Source organism: Heterodontus francisci, chromosome 1 (assembly GCF_036365525.1).
Source record: "Heterodontus francisci isolate sHetFra1 chromosome 1, sHetFra1.hap1, whole genome shotgun sequence".
Classification (NCBI taxonomy): domain Eukaryota; kingdom Metazoa; phylum Chordata; class Chondrichthyes; order Heterodontiformes; family Heterodontidae; genus Heterodontus; species Heterodontus francisci.
The window spans coordinates 154,612,119-154,624,226 of NC_090371.1; positions in this window are offsets into that span (position 1 = coordinate 154,612,119).

A 12,108-nucleotide genomic window follows, 5' to 3' on the forward strand; every position below is an offset into this window, starting at 1 on the left:
TAGTTTGTCTAAGTTGAATATTTTGCTTTCTTATGGAATATTCTGGTGAATGAAGTAATAAAATACTATTGGGAATCTGTATTAATTGCAATTTAACATTCCTTTCTACACAGCGGTCTCTAGTGGTCTATATTTCTTAGTTGCTCATCAGGTCTGGAAGCATCTGTGGAGTTAACATTTCAGGTCAATGACTTTTCATCAGAACTGAGAGAAGTTAAAAATGCAATACGTTTTGAGCAAGTGTAATTGGGGAGGGTAGGGAATAGAACAATATAGGGTGGAAGGCAGATAGATTAGATGACTAAAAAAGGTTCATGTTGCAAGGACAAAGGGAATCTGTGGTAGTGGGACAAATAAAGAAACAGAAGATGTTTCTAGAAGAGGTGTAAATGGCAGAATGATTAATAGCTGCCACCCGAAAGCAAAAGAAAGGGATTTAAATGAGAAATGAGGGAGAAACCAAAACCAGCAAAGAAAAAGGAAACCATAAGGTTATGATTACTACAGTTCTAACAAAAAGTCATCAACCTGAAACGTTAACTCTGTTTCTCTCTCCCACAATGTCGGATATGCTGAGCAGTTCCAGCACTCTGTTTTCCAGATTTCCAGGATTTACATACAGTATTTTGCATTTGTATCTTCGTACAGGAACTGTATTAAATGTTGCACATTAATGGTCTTGAACTTCATCGACGTTTCACCAAATCCCAGCCTTGATCTTAGCAGGAACCTAGTGGAAGTCCTGGGAGTATATCGGGCATGGTTTCACTCCGTCTCCATTTTGCCTTTCTAAGGGGCTGATCTTCCACCTGCCTCTACAAGACCAATGATGTCTGCATGGAGGTGGAGATTCCTGAAGCCATGAGTTTCAACTTCACTGGCTCAGCTGCAATCCGGCATACTGAGTTAGGAAAACCATCCCCCAGGTGGGTGCAAGTGGGTCGTATTTGCAAAGTTCCAGGAAGGGAGAAGATTGACCAGACCAGGAAATTTTCTTAGACCCCTGAAGGTTGGGAAATTAAAACAAAAAAAAGTCTTTGGCTGAAAGGGCATTAAACCCCTTCCCTCAACGGTGGGAGGCTTTGAATTTTCAGGGCCATTTTATGTCAGCTATCATGGTGGCTTGGAATTGGTTGATTTGTAGTCTTCCAAACTTGTGGTGAGCTGACAGATTTTATTGGACTTTGCACATGATGTAGCAGTTCTAGATACACAGTTGCAAGAAACTTGTGTGAAGTTTGAGAACAAATGATATTGATGCAAAAAATGAGTATGTATTTGTGGTATGAAGTAGTTTGGAAACAACATTTTAATAATCTATATGAAGGTACAAAGATTAGTTGTTTAAAAAAAAAACGCTGCATATGCTATTATAGACTTGATTATTTGGTTGTGTTGACAATAGTGAGTCACGGCCAAGTGTATTCTCCAGGTGAAGTGGTGTTTGAATGTGGGAGCATAATTGGACCAGGGTGTGAAATGCAATTCAATCTCCAATCTAAAGCCATATATTTGTTCTTCATAACACTTCGATTTATATTACTATTTACAGGTAAATAGCAAAACCTAAAGGAATTTGGGAAGCTGAGAAGTCGAATTGGTTGGAGCACACCTGTTTCTGTAAAGTACAGGCTGAAGAGCCGGCCGATTTTTGTTTTAAATAAGCTGCTTTTGTGACACCACTGGTGGGAGGGTATAATTAAAATATGACCAGTCAACCCAAAGAATTTCCATTATAAATGATCTCTGGTTGAAATTGACACTCCTATGAAGGCATGCATGTTGCATGCTGTTGCAACTTCCATGGGGAATAAGATGAATATAAAATCAGTGGGTTTCTTTTCCTTCATGGTAATTAGTAGATGAGGCCTTTCTCTGGTAGTCATCTTAGCAGCTGAGCAATTAGCAAGTTTCTTTAATATTCCTCCATCTGACAATTTAATGCAACCTATTAGGCTAACTCTATTAAAATAGAGCGAGGCATGTCATGCAAGCAAATTTAAAGATTTGTTTATGGATATCAACAAGTTACTTTAGGCTATTTTTGTTTCTTAGTGGCACATCTCTAAGTAAACCCTAACAGAAAATCCGGAGCGGAACCCCGTAGGCGGTCATGTGTCACCTTTGGCATGTTTCCGGCAGTTCCTGCAGCCATACTGGTGCCAAACGTCGTGTCCTGCACTCCTTTGGACCCCACCAGAAAGGCCGAGAGGGGGGTTTTGACGACTGGGCAACTCTCAACCTCCATAAATTTGCCCAGGCATGCGCCATGGAGAGGTCACTCCATAGTTGCCTCACAGCGACTGAAACAACACGGAAGGCAGCAGTTACGGGTTATAAGTCCAGATAAATTGGCGTAGAAAGTGGGCGCCACGGGTTGCCTTTGTCGGTGGGAGAGGTCATTGCACCTCACTGGACAGCTACCGCCCGCCTCAAACCGGGCAGCCCCCGGTCAATAAGGTTCTGTCCCGCCACAGTCTGCCTGCTTCAATGGGTGCTTGGAGCTCAGGGTCATTGCCCGAAAGGTGGACTGATACACCGCACCAAACAACATGAAAAAAGGAAAGAAGGTACCAGCCCTTCGCTTTGCAAGCTGGAACGTCAGAACTATGTGTCCTGGCCTGTCGGAAGACCTTACACAAATCAACGATTCTTGGAAGACCGCCATCATTAACAACGAGCTCAGTAGACTCAATGTGGACATTGCAGCACTTCAGGAGACTCGCCTCCCCGCGAGTGGCTCTCTAGCAGAGCAAGACTACACCTTCTTCTGGCAGGGCAGGGATCCTGAAGAACCAAGACAGCATGGAGTGGGCTTCGCCATCAGAAACTCCTTGCTCAGCATGATAGAGCCTCCCTCAAATGGCTCGGAACGCATACTGTCCATCCGACTGCTCACCACCTCTGGTCCAGTACACCTACTCAGCATCTATGCTCCAACACTCTGTTCCGCACCTGAAGCTAAAGACCAGTTCTATGAACAACTCCATAACATCATTAGCAGCATCCCCAACACCGAACACCTATTCCTGCTGGGGGACTTTAATGCCAGGGTTGGGGCCAACCATGACTCATGGCCCTCCTGCCTTGGGCGCTATGGCGTTGGAAGGATGAATGAGAACGGGCAGAGACTGCTTGAGTTGTGTACCTATCATAACCTCTGCATCACCAACTCGTTCTTTCACATTAAACCCTGTCACCAGGTTTCATGGAGGCGCCCAAGATCACGTCGTTGGCACCAGCTAGACCTCATTGTCACAAGGCGAGCCGCCTTAAACAGTGTTCAAATCACACGCAGCTTCCACAGTGCGGACTGCGACACCGACCACTCCCTGGTGTGCAGCAAGGTTAGACTCAGACCAAAGAAGTTGCATCATTCCAAGCAGAAGGGCCACCCGCGCATCAACACGAGCAGAATTTCTCACCCACAGCTGTTACAAAAATTTCTAAATTCACTTGTAACAGCCCTTCAAAACACTCCCACAGGGGATGCTGAGACCAAGTGGGCCCACATCAGAGACGCCATCTATGAGTCAGCTTTGACCACCTACGGCAAAAGTGCGAAGAGAAATGCAGACTGGTTTCAATCTCATAATGAAGAGCTGGAACCTGTCATAGCCGCTAAGCGCATTGCACTTTTGAACTACAAGAAAGCCCCCAGCGATTTAACATCCGCAGCACTTAAAGCAGCCAGAAGTACTGCACAAAGAACGGCTAGGCGTTGCGCAAACGACTACTGGCAACACCTATGCAGTCATATTCAGCTGGCCTCAGACACCGGAAACATCAGAGGAATGTATGATGGCATGAAGAGAGCTCTTGGGCCAACCATCAAGAAGATCACCCCCCTCAAATCTAAATCGGGGGACATAATCACTGACCAACGCAAACAGATGGACCGCTGGGTTGAGCACTACCTAGAACTGTACTCCAGGGAGAATGCTGTCACTGAGACTGCCCTCAATGCAGCCCAGCCTCTACCAGTCATGGATGAGCTGGACATACAGCCAACCAGATCGGAACTCAGTGATGCCATTGATTCCCTAGCCAGCGGAAAAGCCCCTGGGAAGGACAGCATTACCCCTGAAATAATCGAGTGCCAAGCCTGCTATACTCTCAGCACTACATGAACTGCTATGCCTGTGCTGGGACGAGGGAGCAGTACCCCAGGACATGCGCGATGCCAACATCATCACCCTCTATAAAAACAAAGGTGACCGCGGTGACTGCAACAACTACCGTGGAATCTCCCTGCTCAGCATAGTGGGGAAAGTCTTTGCTCGAGTCGCTCTGAACAGGCTCCAGAAGCTGGCCGAGTGCGTCTACCCTGAGGCACAGTGTGGCTTTCGTGCAGAGAGATCGACTATTGACATGCTGTTCTCCCTTCGTCAGATACAGGAGAAATGCCGTGAACAACAGATGCCCCTCTACATTGCTTTCATTGATCTCACCAAAGCCTTTGACCTCGTCAGCAGACGTGGTCTCTTCAGACTACTAGAAAAGATCGGATGTCCACCAAAGCTACTAAGTATCATCACCTCATTCCATGACAATATGAAAGGCACAATTCAACATGGTGGCTCCTCATCAGAGCCCTTTCCTATCCTGAGTGGTGTGAAACAGGGCTGTGTTCTCGCACCCACACTTTTTGGGATTTTCTTCTCCCTACTGCTTTCACATGCGTTCAAATCCTCTGAAGAAGGAATTTTCCTCCACACAAGATCAGGGGGCAGGTTGTTCAACCTTGCCCGTCTAAGAGCGAAGTCCAAAGTACGGAAAGTCCTCATCAGAGAACTCCTCTTTGCTGACGATGCTGCTTTAACATCTCACACTGAAGAATGCCTGCAGAGTCTCATCGACAGGTTTGCGTCTGCCTGCAATGAATTTGGCCTAACCATCAGCCTCAAGAAAACGAACATCATGGGGCAGGATGTCAGAAATGCTCCATCCATCAATATTGGCGACCACGCTCTGGAAGTGGTTCAAGAGTTCACCTACCTAGGCTCAGCTATCACCAGTAACCTGTCTCTAGATGCAGAAATCAACAAGTGCATGGGTAAGGCTTCCACTGCTATGTCCAGACTGGCCAAGAGAGTGTGGGAAAATGGCGCACTGACACGGAACACAAAAGTCCGAGTGTATCAGGCCTGTGTCCTCAGTACCTTGCTCTACGGCAGCGAGGCCTGGACAACGTATGCCAGCCAAGAGCGACGTCTCAATTCATTCCATCTTCGCTGCCTTCGGAGAATACTTGGCATCAGGTGGCAGGACTATATCTCCAACACAGAAGTCCTTGAAGCGGCCAACACCCCCAGCTTATACACACTACTGAGTCAGCGGCGCTTGAGATGGCTTGGCCATGTGAGCCGCATGGAAGATGGCAGGATCCCCAAAGCCACATTGTACAGCGAGCTCGCCACTGGTATCAGACCCACCGGCCGTCCATGTCTCCGTTATAAAGACGTCTGCAAACGCGACATGAAATCGTGTGACATTGATCACAAGTCGTGGGAGTCAGTTGCCAGCATTCGCCAGAGCTGGCGGGCAGCCATAAAGACAGGGCTAAATTGTGGCGAGTCGAAGAGACTTAGTAGTTGGCAGGAAAAAAGACAGAGGCGCAAGGGGAGAGCCAACTGTGCAACAGTCCCAACAAACAAATTTCTCTGCAGCACCTGTGGAAGAGCCTGTCACTCCAGAATTGGCCTTTATAGCCACTCCAGGCGCTGCTTCACAAACCACTGACCACCTCCAGGCGCGTATCCATTGTCTCTCGAGATAAGGAGGCCCAAAAGAAGTGGCACATCTCTGCCTGTGAATTTTCTTTTCAGATTTTAATACAAGCTTTTTATGATCAATAGTCAGTTTTGATATTAGTCTCCTAATTAACATAGAATACCTTTTTTGCCTGCAATTTCCTCGAGGGTTCTCGTGATAGCTACCATAAGTTTGGTGGAAAATCTATTTTTGTGCATTTGAGATTTCCACTGAGCTACCCAAGTTACAGTGGTCCATTGGGAGAATCCTTGAGAAAATTCCTGGTACTTATCTTGATATGTTTAGCCCAGCAGTTAAACATCCAAAGCTTACTGGTGTATGTTGAGCGATCAGTTTTATGTTTAGTTTAGAGATACAGCACAAACAGGCCCTTCGGCCCACCGAGTCTGTGCCAACCATCAACCACCCACTTACACTAACCCTACACTAATCCCATATTCCTACCACATCCGCACCTGTCCCTATATTTCCCTACCACCTACCTATACTAAGGTTAATTGGCCATTATAAATTGCCCCATCAACCTGCAAGTCTTTGGCATGTGGGAGGAAACCGGAGCACCTGGAGGAAACCCACGCAGACAGGGAGAACTTGCAAACTCCACACAGGCAGTACCCAGAATTGAACCCGGGTCGCTGGAGCTGAGAGGCTGTGGTGCTAACCACTGTGCCACCCTATATTGTCCTATATTATATTGTCAGATGAATGTAATTCTTGGTAAATTGTATTTTTTAATATAACTTTGAGTTTAAACTGTTTTATCTTCACTTAACCTGTAAGGTCAACAAAGATCAAGTGGCTCATTAATGCTGATTTAAGATGGTAAATGAGCAAGATTTAATCTAATTTTTGAATGATTTAACTTAAATTACAACTAGTGGAATTTTAATCAGACAGCAGTGCATCTACATTTTGTTAAATATCTACAAAACCTGCATGTACATACTGCCTAAAATGTCTTGTCTTCTCCCAGGTAGGTTGATTCTTCCTTACCAGTGATTATTGGAGAGTATACATTTTACTGTAAATCCTCAGTGTAGATTGTGAATGTAAATCCAATTTAGCGAAATATCAAGAGGTAGTATGATGAGGACAAAGGGCAACTCTAACTAGTGACAACACTAAAAATTTTGCATCTAGTGAAGGTGCATTGCTTCCTGACTTTCATAGGCTTCCCACCTTATGACCAAAGCAGTCCCACTTCTCCACAGGTCACAATATATATTTAAATTTTCCCACCTACAAAAACAATCATACTCTTTTCCCAAGAATAAAACACCAACCAGGTTTCTTTAATAAACAACAACATTTATGTTTATTATAAACCATGTTTTAACCAATAATGAAGTAAACATACACATAAATTGAAATATTAAAGCCCCCTTATGTATCCTAAACCCCTCTCTCTCAACCAGTTAACTTGGGGGGGGGAAAAAAGGGATTTTTGTTTACAGCTGTTGCAAAGAAATAGAATTTAAAAAAAAAGCTTAGGCTGAAGAGAAGGTACGGAAGTCCTTTGTTTTGGCGAGGTGTCCCAAAGGTGAATAGGTCCCTGCCAAAGGGAATCTTCCTAGAACAGTACTTTCCAGGCAATGTTGATGAACAGTCTGGGTTGGCTTTCAAAGAGATTCAGCACAGAAGGCTTCCCATAGATCTTGCATCAGGTGTGCAGCAATAAAGGTTTCAATTCTCACACATTCGAGGCAAAGTTTCTGCAAACATGCAGGAGTTCTTCAAATACAGGAGGCAACAGTACAACCTGATGCAGGAATTCTTTAAATATTCAGGAATTCTTCAAACAGAGATATCAGCTGCCTTCTCCTGGAAGGCACACCACAACTCCCTCCTTTTTTTTTTCAGGCCAAACACCAACTGGCTTTTTAACAGTTCAAAAATGAAACTCGAACCTTTCCAGAGGCAAGTCGTATGACCACCATAAGTCTTGGTTTGTCATTCCCTTGTAAACATCCTTTTCAGAGTCTCTAGCATAAACCCCCTGCTGGGTTATTTGCAAATAGATGCTTTCCATTAAAATTTGTTTACTGGTCAACCTTCTGTTGACTTTTCTTTTAAACAAAAAACAGCCAAAGTTCAGCCGCTTCAAGATTCCAGATGAATCGGTGTTCACAATCCAATTATAATTTCTTAAAACATCTTGTACAAAGAAAATTTGGCCGCACAAGACAACACATCACAAAAGTCACAGCTCCAAGCATCACCATTCCATAGGGTAAAATCCAATTATTGGAATGAAATTTAACTGTTAAATTGCTAATGAAATAGCCAAAAGACTAAATGTGAACAAATCAAAAGTGATTTGATTCAGTCAATAGTTACTAGTGAGGAACAAGTATATAAGAGAAAACTATACAATCAAATTGCTTAACTTTTTTCAAAGCTACAAATCCCAACTTGACAGTAATAGAAAATGAAGAGTAATTTCCTTTCACTGTTTTAACTGCCATTTTACTTTTTTCATTTTAGTCAGTGTTTGTTGAAATACCTGCATAAACTACACACACTTAGAGGCATTGTCTTCATCTGGGGCTTGGGGTCTATTTCCAAATTGCACCTGGTCCTGGCTTTTGATGCTTTTCAGTTGTAGTGGATAAATTCCATGTGTGAGAAAGAGATGCATTGGAGTTGTAGTTTTCATGCAGCTACTGACGAATGATATCTAGAGTGCACTGTGGCCATCTAAGCTGCACAACATCTGGCTAGAAAAGGATTGGGGAGGGCTAGCTCATGTGAACAAACATGATTCTCCTGGAGAGAGTTGGAAGCAGCGGCAGACCCTGCCTTGGAGACGACTACCAGAGAGACGATAAATCCAGACCCAGTCAAGGGAACAGACAGATATTTCTGTGACTGCAGATATGAATCCAGGATGTGTGTTGCCTCGCTGATGCCTGGGTCAAGGATGTCAGTGGCTGCAGAGCATCCTGAGTGGGGAAGGGAAACAGCCAGCAATCGTAGTCCACATTGGTACCAATGACATTGGTAGGAAGAGGGATGTGGTCCTGCAGAAATTTTAGAGCTAGGTAAGAAAGTAGTAAGCAGGATCTCAAAAGTAGTAATCTTCGGATTACTCCCAGTGTCACATGCAAGTGAGTACAGAAATAGAAGGATAAGACATTTGAATGTGTGGCTGGAAAGCTGGTGCAGGAGGGAGGGCTTTAGATTCTTGGAACATTAGGACTAGCTCTGGGGGAGATGGGACCTCTACCAATCAGATGGATTGCACCTGAACAAAGCTGGGACTGATTTCCTCACAGGGTGTTTTGCTAGTGCTAGTGGGGAGGGTTTAAACTAGTTTGGCAAGGGGATGGGGACTTGAGGGTAGATTGAATTGGGAGAAAATCAAATGGAAATGGAAGGCAGAAAATTAGTGGATGAGTCTGGAAGGCAGAGGAAACTAAGGTTTGAAAATTAAGAGTGTGGCAGTGCTCCAGGGTAACTACTTCAATGCAAGGAGTATAGCAAATAAGCAGATGAGCTGAGGGCACAGATAGAAATGTGGCCGTATGATATCATAATTATTACAGAAACATGGCTTAAGAAGGGACAGGAATGGCAGCTCAACGTTCCAGGTTACAGGGTTTTCAGATGCAATAGGAGGATACAAAAAGTGGGGGGCAATTTTGGTCAAAGAAGCAATAACAGCTGTGAGGAGGGATGATACGTTAAAGGTTCATCAAATGAGGCCACATGGATTAAGCTAAAGAACAAGAAAGGGGCAGTCACACCGCTGGGAGTGTACTATAGCACCCCCCCCCACCCCCCCCCACCCCCAAACAGTCAGAGGGAGATAGAGCAGATATGTAGGCAAATCTGAGACATGCAAAAATAATAGAACAGTAATAGTAGTGGAATTTAACTACCCCAACAGCTGAATGCACTGGATACTGCAAAGGCTATGGGCCTTGACAACATCCTGTCTATAGTACTCAAGACTTGCGCTCCAGAACTAGCCATGCCCCTAGCCAGCTGTTCCAATACAGCTACAACACTGGCATCTAAACAGTAATGTGGAAAATTGCCCAGGTATGTCCTGTGCACAAAAAGCAGGACAAATCCAACCCGGCCAATTACTGCCCTATCAGTCTACACCCAATCAACAAAGTGATGGAAGGAGTCATTGTGCTATCAAGCAGCACTTGCTCAGCAATAACCTGCTCACTGCTCAATTTGGGTTCCTCTGGGGTTATTCAGCTCCTGACCTCATTACAGCCTTGGTCCAAACATGGACAAAAGAGCTGAACTCCAGAGGTGAGAGTGACTGCTCTTGACATGAAGGCAGCATTCAACCTATTGAGGCATCAAGGAGCCCTAGCAAAACTGGAGTTACTGGGAATTGGGGAAAGCTCTCCGATGGTTAGTTGGAGTCATAGCTAGCACAAAGGATGATGTGGTTGTTGGAGGTCAAACATCTGAGCTCCAGGACATCACTGCAGGAGTTCCTCAGGGTAGTGTCTTAGGCCCAACCATCTTCAGCTGCTTCATCAATGACCTTCCCTTCATCACAAGGTCAGAAGTAGGAATGTTCATCGTTTGCACAGTAGTCACCATTTGTGACTTCTCAGATACTGAAGCAGCCCATGTCCAGATGCAGTGAGACTGGACAACATTCAGGCTTGGGCTGATTGACTCAAATGTTACTTGCCACTTAATACCAGCCACGACCTTCTTAAATAAGAGAATCTAACCATCTCCTCTTGATGTTCAATGGCATTATCATTGCTGAATCCTCCACTATCAACATCCTGGGGGTCATCATTGACCAGAAACTGAAATGGACCTGCCACATAAATGCTGTGGCTACAACAACAGGTCAGAGGCTGGGAATTCTGCGATGAGTAACTCGGCTCCTGTCTCCAATGCCTGTCCTGTATCTACAAGGCAGGAGTGTGATGGAATGCTCTCCACTTGACCTGATGGGTGTAGCTTCAACAACACTCCAGAAGCTCAACACCATCCAGGACAAAGCAGCCTGTTTGTCACCCCATCCACCACCTTCAACATTCACACCCTTCACCACTGACGCTCAGTGGCAGCATTGTGTACCATAAAGAAGATGCACTGCAGCAACTCACCGAGGCTCCTTTTGGCAGCACCTTCCAAAACGTGCGATCTCTACCACCTGGAAGGACAAGGGCAGCAGTTGCATGGGAACACCACCTGCAAGTTCCCCTCCAAGCCGCACACCATCCTGACTTGAAACTATATCGCTATTCCTTCATTGGCATTGGGTCAAAATCCTGGAACTCCCTTCCTCACAGTACTGTGGAAGTACCTACACCCAAAGGATTGCAGCATTTCAAGAAGGCAGCTCACTACCACCTTTTCAAGGGCAATTGCAGATGGGTAATAAATGCTCTTAGCCAGCGAAGCCCACATCCTGCACACTAATAAATATTAACTGGGATAGTTTGAGTGAAAGGAATTGAGGGAGCAGAATTCTTGAGGTGCATTCAGGCGAGCATTTTTGGCCAGTATGTAGCAAGTCTGAGTGTACAGTTTTGGACTTCGTTTTAGGAAATGAAGCTGTTCAGGTGGAAGGAGTGGCAGTGGGAGAGCATTTTATTGGTAGTGATCATAATTCAGTCACTTTTAACAATTATGGAAAAGGACAAAAATAAAGGAGTTAGTTCTCAATTGGAGCAAGGCCAATTTTCACTCAGCTGAGTGATTTAGCGAAGGTGTACTGGAAACCGTAACTTGAAGGTAAAACTGTCAGCAGTGGGAGGCATTCAAAATGTGAAGATTTAAGGAGTTCAGAGTAAACCTGTTCACACAAAGAGAAAGGGTGGTATTGTATATTAATACTATCTGTAAGGTGTTGGGAACTAATTTGCTAGAAACTAGTTATGTCTGTGTTCCAGTGGGGGTGGGGAGTGCATTCATGGCTGCACTGGGGAAGTCCTATTATCTGCCACACAAGAACCAGGTTCTATAGCAGACAGCATGATGCTGTAATCAACAGATGACTCCAGCCTTTCAAAGTTTAAAGTGTGATTCATTCCAACATCTAGGAACCAGAAAACAACATAAAGACATAATATGGTGGCAGTGAGTGTCTGAGTAAACCTAGAACATTTTTAAAAGCATCAGATTGAGAAAATTGACCTAACTTAGTGCCAGCAAGAGAGAGAAAAACTGACTTGTGTGAAAACAGAAAATGAAATGTCAGCCGGGACAGGAATGAATGCACAGCTACAGCCCGTAATGAATTGGGAAGCTGATGTCGTAGAGGCATTTGAGAAATTTAAACAAGTGCAATTTGGCTTTCAATAGCTTCCAAAAGGCACTAGTGAAGTGGAGAGGGTCAGTTAT